Consider the following 10,373-nt stretch of genomic DNA (forward strand, 5'->3'; position numbering starts at 1 on the left):
AAAACCAGTCCATTTCAGCTCACTAATGCCGAGGATATCAATCTTTATGTGTTCCATTTCCTTTTTGACAACTTCCAATTGTCCTATATTCATACTTTGTACATTCCATGTTCTGATGATTAATGGATGTCTGCAGCTCTTTCTCTTCAATTTGAGTGGTGCCACATCAGTAGATGGAGGTCTCAAAAGCTTTACCTTATCCATATGAATAGGGCTGGGTTTACTCAGATGTTGCAGCTCTTTCCCAGTCCTATTTTGAGAGCCTTCTAACCTAACTGGACTATTCATAATGTTGAGCAGTAATGTATCAGACAGTGTTTCTTTGCTATTCATAAGGTTTTCCCTGGCCAGTGCTTTAAGAAGTGCATGATGGCCTCTTCCTTCTTCCTAGTCTGTCTCAGTCTGTAAAGTGGGTTTGAAACACCAGTGGCTCAGCCTCAAAAAGCCACATCAACACATCACCATGGTAGGACAAACTGACAGTCAGGTTTGTCTCCCTGTTGGAAACCTCTCATACCACCCTTACTTGGGTCCCTGCAGCTGATTCCTCCTCTGTCTGGGTTCCTGGCCTTTTAATCCCCTTTCTCTCACTCTTCTGCCCTGCTGGTTTAGGTGTGCCTGGATTCTCTCTCTTCACCTGGATCCCTGTGGCTGACTGCTCCTCTGTTCCGGTTCCTGGGCCATTTAATTCCCTTTCTCCCACTCTCCTGCCCTGCTGCTTTGGACGTGCCTGAGTTCCCTCTCCTCACCTGGATCCCTGCAGCTAACTGCTCCTCTGTCCTGGTTCTTGGGCTTTTAATCCCCTTTCTCCCACCCTCCCACCCTGCTGCTTTGGGTGTGCCTGGGTTCTCTCTCCTCACCTGTTCCCCTGTGGCTGACTCATAGTGACCCTATATATAACAGAACAAAACACTGCCTGGTCCTATGCCATCCTCAGAATCCTTGCTATACTTGAGCCCATAATATTATATACTACCTCTTGAAGTTTGCACTGCATAAACCCATTTTGCTGAGGGTCTGCCTCTTTTACATTGACCCTCTACTCTAAAAAGTATGATATCCTGCTCCTGGGAATGGTCCCCTTTGACAACATGAACAAAGTAGGTGAGATGAAGTCTGGCACTTTGGCTAATAAGGACCATTCCGGCTGCACTTCTTCCAGGACAGGTTTGTTTGTTCTTCTGGCTGTCCATGGCATTTTCAGTATTCTTCACCAACACCATAATTCAAAGGCATCAATTCTTCTTCAGTGTTCTGTATTCATTATCCAGATCTCACATGTATATGAAGAGATTTAAAATATCATGGCTTTGGTTAGGCACACCTTAGACTTCAAAGTGACATCTCTGCTCCTTAAAACTTTAAAGATGTCCTTTGCAGCAGATTTGCACAGTGCAATACAATGTCTGATTTCTTAAGTGCTGCTTCCATGGGTGTTGATTGTGTACCCAAGTAAAAAGAAATCCCTAACAACGTCAATCTTTTCTCAATTAATAATGATGTTGATTATTGACTCACTTGTGAGGATTTTCATTTTCGTTACGATGACGTGTAATCCATACTAAAGACTACAGTCTTTGATCTTCACTGGTAAGTACTTCGAGTCATCTTCACTTTCAGCAAGCAAAGTTGTGTCATCTGCATATTACAGATTGTTTATTATTCTTTCTCCAATCTTCAGGCCATGTTCTTCTTCATGTACTCCACCTTCTTGGATTGTATTGCTCATCATAGAGACTGAATAAGTATGGTGAAAGGATACAACCCCGATGTACACCTTTCCTGATTTTAAACCATGCAGTATCCCCTTGTTCTGTTCAAATGACTGCCTCTTGGTCTATGTGCAGGTTCCTCATGAGCACAATCAAGTGTTCTGGAATTCCTGTTCTTCCCAATGTTATCCATAATGTGTTATGATCCACACAGTCAAATGTGTTTGCATACAATAAAACACAGGCAAACATCTTTCTGGTATTCTTTGCTTTTAGCCAACATCCTTCTGAAGTCAGCCCTGATATCCCTTGTTCCATGTCCTCTTCTGAATCTAGCTTGCATTTCTGGAAGTTCCCTGTCAATATATTGCTGCAACCATTTTTGAATTATCTTCAGCAAGGTTTTACTTTCGTATGATATTAATGATATTGTTTGATAATTTCTGCATTCCGTTGGATCACCTTTCTCTGGAATTAGTGCAAATATCAATCTCTTCCAGTCCATTGGCCAGGTAGCTGCCTTCTAAATTTCTTGGCATAAAATGAGTAAGTGCCTCCAGTGCTTCATCCATTTGTTGAAACATTTCAATGTGCATTCCATCAATTCTTGGAGCCTTGCTTTTCTCCATTTCCTTCAGTGCAGTTGGGAGTCCTTCCTTCAATACTATTAGTTCTTTATCATATTCTGCCTCCTGAAATGTACGAATATTGACCTACTCTTTTTTGGTACAGGTACTCTGTGTATTCCTTCCATCTTCTTTTGATGATTCCTACATCATTTGATATTTTGCCCATAGAATCCTTCAATATTGCAACTCAAGGTTTGAATTTTTTCTTCAGTTCTTTCAGCTTGAGAAATGCTGAGCATGTTCTTTTTTCGTTTTCTAACTCCAGGTCTTTGCACATTTAAGTAAATAATAATTTACTTTGTCTTCTCAAGCCCTCTTGGAGATCTTGTGTTCAGCTCTATTATTTCATCATTTCTTCCATTGCTTTAGCTATTCTCTGTACAAAAGCAAGTTTCAGAGTCTCTTCTGACATCCATTTTGATCTTTTCTTCCATTCCTGTCTTTGTAATGGCCTTTTGCTTCCTTTATGGATGATATTCTTGATGTCATCCCATAACTAGTCTCATCTGCAATCACTGGTGTTCAGTGTGCCAAATCTATTCTTCAGATGATTGCTAACTTCTGGTGGGACATAATCAAGATCATATTTTGGCACTCGTGTACTTGATTTAATTTTATTCAACTTCAACTTGAATTTCCATATGAGGAATTGATGGTCTGTTTCACAGTTCAGCTCCTGGCCCTGTTTTGACTGATGATATTGAGCTTCTCCATTGACACTCTTCACAGATATAATCAACCTGATTCCTTGGCATTCCACCTGGCATGGTCCACATGTATAGCTGCCATTTATGTTGTTGGAAAAAAGGTATTTGCAGTGAATATGTCCTTGGTCTTGCAAAATTCTATCATGTAATCTCCAGTGTCATTTCTATCATTAAGACAATATTTTCCAACTACTGATGATTCTTCTTTGTTTCCAACTTTTGCATTCCAGTCACCGGTAGTAGTGAATACATCTTGATTGCATGTTTTATCAATTTCAGACTACAGAAGTTGGTAAAAATCTTCAATTTCTTCATCTTTGGCTTTAGTGCTTAGTAGGTAAATTTGAATAATAGTAGAATTAACTATTCTTCCTTATAGGAATATGAATATCACTGACAGAACTGTATTTCAGTATAGACTTTGAATTGTTCTTTTCAACAATGAATGGGATACATTCCTCTTCAGTTTGTCATTCCCTGCATAGGAGACCATATGATTGTCTGATTCAAAATGGCCAACTTCAGTTCATTTTAGCTCACTAACATCTAGGGTATCCATCTTTATGTGTTCCATTTCTTTTTTGAAAACTTCCAATTTTCCTAGATTCATATTTAGTACATTCTGTATTCTGATAATTAATGAATGTTTGCAGCTGTTCCTTCCCATTTTGAATCTTGCCTCATCAACAAATGAAGGTCCCCAAAGCTTTACTCTATCCAAATCATTAAAGTCAACTCTGTTTTGAGGAGTCAGCTCCTCTCTAATCGTTTTGTGAGTGGCTTCTATCCTGAAGGACTCATCTTCCAGCACTATATCAGACAATGTTTCACTGCTATTCATAAGGTTTTCAGTGGCCAATTTTTTCAGAAGTGGATGGCCCTGTCCTTCCCATTCTGTATCAGTCTGGAAGCTCTCCTGAAACTTGTCCATCATGGATGACCCTGCTAGTACTTGAAATACCTGGAATAGCCTTCAGACTCACAGCAACATGTAGGCCACCACAGTACAACAAATTGACAGAAGAATTGAGGGTAGAGATATGTGAATGTCTTTAAATTTACTTCTGAATCTTGGAGGGCTTGACTCATCCAATAAAAATGTTACTATATATTGTTACAGGAGCTCTGGTAGTGTAGTGCCTAAGGCACTTGTCTGCTAACCAGAAGGCTGGTGGTTCAAACCCACCAGCCACGCCTCAGAAGGAAGGTTGGGCAATCTACTTCCATAGTGATACCGCCTCAGAAACCCAAGGAGGGGTTGCTATGAGTCACGTCTGACTCGACAGCACATAACAACAATATATTGTTCCACATAACCAAAATAGGTACATACTCTAGTGTTTTCATTTTGTTGGTGATGTTTTCAACTTCTCTTTTGGCATATCTTTTTTGTGTATTGTCTTCAGCACTATTTTCTAAGGCATCTCGTATCTGAGTGTATGTTTCCAAGATTTCACTCATTGCTAGAGCATACACTTCTTAATGTGTATTAGAAAGACATTTTAATACACAAGAATTGCTAAATATGTTTTATGAACTCCCCATCTGGGAATAAAGTGCCAAAAATTGTATAGCATAAATAAACAGTTGGAAAAAGTCAATGGCTTCCTAATAACAATCTACTGCACTACATCCTACAAGATTAAGCGAATGTGCAACAAATGATATGAACATGGCATATTCGTCACATTCTAAAATTTTCTGTTGCATGCCCTGTCATATTGGCAGCATTGTCATAGTACTAACTTCTGCATTTAGAAAAAAATCAATTCTGCAAGCTTCATATAAATAGTGATATATTTGATTTGCAATTTCTTCACCAGTGTGACTTTTTAAGGTAGTAAATGTGATAAATTCCCTGACAAGTTTTCCATTTGTTAGAGATACACATCTTAAAACAATACTTAGCTGATCTGTTTGAGAAAGATCAGGAATGGAACTTGAATTTCAAGCTATACTTATTTCATAGAAAATAGTTGATTGAAATTTATCACTTATTAAGCTTATTAATTCTTCACACATTGTAATAGACATTTATGATGGGTTGCCCTTTCTGTGTTATTATGTTTTGAGATGTGACAGGCTAAAAATGAATGTTAAACAAAAATACAAAAGCTCACTGCCATCGAGTCAATTCAACTCATAGTGATCCCTTCTTGTTTTTCTAAGTTGGTATCTCTACAGAAGTAGATTGCCCCATCTTCCTTCCAAGGAGTGGCTGGTGGGTTTGAACCACCAGTCTTCTGGTTAGCAGTCAAGTGCCTTAGGCACTAAGCCACCAGAGCTCCCAAAAATGGATATAAGTGAACAAAAAAGTCCAAGTAAACCCCAAAATTATCTATTCTGTGTAGATCCAAACACTTCATTTCTTCCTCAAAAAGATAGTCCATGTTCAGTGATTGCTATAGTGACAGAACAAAGAATTGCAAAATGGTTTTCCTACACTGACATTCATCATTAATTCATGTTTGCAATTAATAAATTAAACCAAACCATGTCATTGGTTTAAATATAACAATATACAATCTATGTGAATTGAACTATTTTCATGTTTATCAATCATATCCAAGTTGCTCCAATCGCAAAATCCATCTATAGCAAATGGACAATTAAATCATTTAGGACTGAATAGTTTGCGAACTTAACAATATACAGAGCTGACTGATGTAGAATACAGTAGCGACTTCCTCTTACATTTTTCACTATTAGCTTTGCACCCTAGAAATATATTCTGGCTACAGAACTTTATTTACTATCCATCAATTTTTTACATGAATTTTCAAACAGTCCACTGTGGTATTGACAATCACGTAGTTCTCTTTTGATCCAATAATTTACATCATTAGCAGAAAATTATTACACAAAGCAGCATCTGTATTTTTATTATTTATGAGATCTGCAGATATGACCATTTCATACCTTAAAATAGTTTCACTTTCTGTACATCATTATGTATTTACTTATTTTTACTACAGCAAAAATGGATGTAGAATTTGGAAAATTCTGTTGTATTTATATTGCTATTAGTAATTTGAGACACTAGTGGTACTAGTACAAGATCTGCATCCATTAAATTTGAGTGTTCAATGGAAGAAGTATCTTCTGATTCATTATGTTTTAAAAAGGAAGTCAATTTTGGAATTGTCTCTAGGGATTCACAAATCCTTTTTTTTTTATCTTCTGCAAGTTTTTGTTTTTGCATTCCACTTAGGTGTCACTGTGTTTATTGGGATATAAAATCATGTCATTTTAAAAATCTGGTTCTACTGTATCAAATATATTTGAATAATTGAAAATAAATTTATAAAACATGTAAAATTTATCAAATTTGTACATTAAATTTGTACAAAAATTTATATTTGAAAATAAGTAAGTAAAAAAATTGATTTGGAATATATAATTTCATTCTTCAGGTCTCAGATAGTCAAAATAAGTAATACTTATAAGTAGTCAGAAATAATTTCATTCCTTTGTCATACAATGCTTGTTGTCAGGCCTTTCTCAGATTTCCATGAGTGTTTTTTGGCTTGAAATACTACTTTTAAAATTGCACACTCACTTTCTGTCTTTTGATGCTGCATCTTCCCTGCTCATTGGACTACTGGTGATAACCAAAGGGGCTAAGAGCAATTGCAAAGAGTATCCTCAATCTAAGACACATTTTAGTTCACTTTGTATAGGACCAGATATATCATGAGTCACATGATTATACTGCCACTGGGGTTTCTTACATGGTCCAGGAGAGATAACTGAATGTGAGGTTACATCTTATCAATCCAAAGGAAAATGTAATTGTTATCTTATAAAAATATATAAAATGGTATCAATTTCCTTTAGTGCTCTGACAGTTCCCTTCCATTGTGATGCTTGCTTTTCCTTATGTCCTGTCTGCATATCATCTAATGGTCTTTGCTTTGGACAACTGGTGCCCCTGTTTTGCTGATGTACTAAACATGTGCTTACCTTCCTTACTGGGTAATCTTCCCATAAAGATGGCCTAGGCCCAGGTAACCTTCCATTCTCTTAAACATAAGGGCATCATGAGTCAGAGCCAACTGAGTGGCAATATCAACAGCAGTGATAAATGTAAATGATAAAATAATCATAGAGTAGCCCAGCATGCTGTTGTTGTTAGGTGCCATAAAGCAGGTTCTAATTCATAACAACACTATGTACAACAAACAGAAACACTTTCCGGTCCCTGTGTCATCCACACAGTTGTTGCTATGCTTGAGCCCATTATTGCAGCCACTGTGTCGATCCATCCCATTGTGGGGGCGGGGGGGTCTTCCTCTTTTCCTCTGACCCTGAACAATATGATATCCTTCTCCAGGGACTGGTCTCTCCTGATAACATGACCCAAGTACGAGAGGCAAAGTCTTGTTATCCTTGCTTCTAAGAAGCATCCCAGCTGTACTTCATCCAAGAAAGATTTGCTCGTTCTTCTGGAAGTCCTTGGTATATTCAATATTCTCCGATACTGTAATTCAGATACTTCAATTCTCCTCGGATCTTCCTTATCCAGATTTCACATGCTTATGAGGCTATTGGATCAGGTGCATCTTAGTTTTCAAAGTGACATCTTTGCTCCTTAACACTTTACACAGTTCTTTTGCAGAATTATCCAATACCTCATTTGATTCCTTGGCACTGCTTCCATGGGCATTGATTGTGGACCCAAATAAAATGAAATCCTTGATTATTTCAACCTTTCTCCATTTACCATGGTGTTGCTTATTGGTTCAGTTGTAAGGAATTTTGTTTTCTTTACATTGAGATATGATCCATACTGAAGGCTATAGTTTTTGATCTTCACCAGTAAGTGCTTCAAATTCTCTTCACTTTCAGCAAAAATATTGTGTCATATGCATATAGCAGGTTCTTAATGAGTCTTCTGCCAATCTTGATGCCATGTTGTTCTTCATATAGTAAAGCTTCTTGGATTATTTGCCCAACATACAGATTGAATAAGCATGGTAAAAGGATACAACCCTGACACACACCTTTCCTTTTAAACATTCAGTATCCTCTTGCTCTGTTTGAACAACTGTCTTTTGGTCTATGTACAGATTCCTCATGAGCACAATTAAGTGTTCTGGAATTCCCCTTCCTCACAATGTTATCCATAGATTTTTATAATCCACACAGTTAAATGCCTTTGCATAGACCATAAAACACAAGTAAACATCTTTCTGATATTCTCTGCTTTTAGCCAAGATCCGTCTAACATCAGCAATGATATCTCTCAATCTACATCCTCTTCTGAATCCAGGTTGAATTTCTGGAATTTCCCTGTCTATATACTTCTGCAACCATTTTGGAATTATTTTCAGTAAAATTTTACTTGCATGTGATATTAATAATATTGTTCAATAATTTCACATCCTATTGGATCACCTTTCTTTGGAATGCACACAAGTAAGTGTCTCTTCCAGTCAGTTGGCCAGGTGGCTGGCTTCCAAATTTCTTGCTATAGGTAAGTAAGCACTTCCAGCATTGTATCTGTTTGTTGAAACTTCTCCACTGGTATTCTATTAATTGCTAGAGTCTTTTTCACCAATGCATTTAGTGCAGATTGGCTTTCTTCCTTTAATACCATCAGTTCTTAATCATATGCCACCTACTTAAATTGTTGAATGCTGAAAAAAAACTTAATGGTACAGTGACTCTGTAAATTCCTTCTATCTTCTTTTGATGCTTCCTACATTGTTCAATATTTTGTCCATAGAATCCTTCAAAATTGCAAATTGAGGCTTGAATTTTTCCTTCAGTTATTTCAGCTTAATAAGTGCTGAACATGTTCTTAATTTTTTGTTTTCTAATTCCAGTGGTTTGCACATTTCATGATACAACTTTGTCTTCTCAAGCAGCCTTTTGAAACCTTCTGTTCAGCTCTTTTACTTTGTCATTTCTTCTATTTGCTTTAGTGACTCTACTTTCAGTAATAAGTTTCAGAATCTCTTCTGACATCCATTTTTGTCTTTTCTGTCTTCCTTGTCTTTGTAATCATCTTTTGCTTTCTTCATGTATGATGTCATTGATATCATCTCACAACTAGTCTGATCTTTGGTCACTGGGGTTCAGTTTGTCAAATCTATTCTTCAGGTGGACTCTAAATTCAGGAAGATATACTCAAGGTCATATTTTGGCTCTCGTGGACTTGTTTCAATTTTCTTCAGTTTCAACTTGAACTTGCATAGGAATAATTGATTGTCTGCATAAACCTTGTTCTGACTGATGATATTGAACTTCTCCATCTCCTGGTACCATATATGCAGTTGATTTTATTCTTGTGTATTCTATCTCATGAGGTCCATGTGTATAGTCACCATTTATGGTGTTGAAAGAAGATTTTTGGACAGAAATGCTGACTTTGGATTTAATCGGAATAGGATACAGATTCTGGGTTTGCTACCAATGAATGAATGTCACTGGGTAAGTCATTGAGTTCTCTATGCCTCTTTTTCCTCATCTGAGACATGTCAGTAATTACTCTTACTCTGTAGGGCTGCTGTTAATATTGAAAGAGCTAAGGATGTAAAGTGCTTAGCCCTGTGCCTGGCACAGAGGCAACCTTTTGCAGGTGAAGAGGTTCACTTCCTTACAGATGAAAGAGTGAAGCCGAAAACTGACCAGCACAGGGCTCAGCACAGGCAAAACCACACTTGACAGCCAGTACCCCACAAAGTCTCTGACTTTTGGTAGTAGATAAGCTCTTTCATATTACAAAGAGCAGAACACACTCAAGTTACCTTAGTACTGTAAGCTGGTAAACAGCCAATAATAGCAGCATGACCAGAACTCACAACCTCTGCAGAGAAGTCAAAACGAAGTACAATTCTAGATGTGGCATCATTTGGTCCCCTTGGGGATTTGCCTATTGTTCCCTACATGAGGGTCATTTTGGGGATTCTATCTCTCCATGGCCATTGCTCAATAGTCAACTTTTCTTGTGCCTCTGTTTATCCAAGACATCCTTGCCTAGAGGCTTTTGTGTACTACCTGTGCTCTGCTTCCTAGAACTCCTGGGAATTATCAGGGGCTACAGGAACCAACCACCATTCATCTGTCAGTTTGTCATACTGTGGTGGCTTGCATGTTGTTATGAGGCTGGAGGCTATGCCACTGGTATTTCAAATATCAGCAGGGTTACCCACGGTGGACTGGTTTTAGTGGAGCACACAGGCTGAGAAAGACTCAGAAGAAGGAAGGGGCCATCCACTTCTCAAAGAATTGGGCAGTGAAAACTTTATGAATAGCAGTGAAACACTGTCTGATATATTACTGGAAAACATTATGAATAGCCCTGAAACATTGTCCGATAT

Source organism: Orycteropus afer, unplaced genomic scaffold, assembly GCF_000298275.1.
Source record: "Orycteropus afer afer isolate SDZICR_OR568_19922 unplaced genomic scaffold, OryAfe1.0 scaffold00073, whole genome shotgun sequence".
Classification (NCBI taxonomy): Eukaryota; Metazoa; Chordata; class Mammalia; order Tubulidentata; family Orycteropodidae; genus Orycteropus; species Orycteropus afer.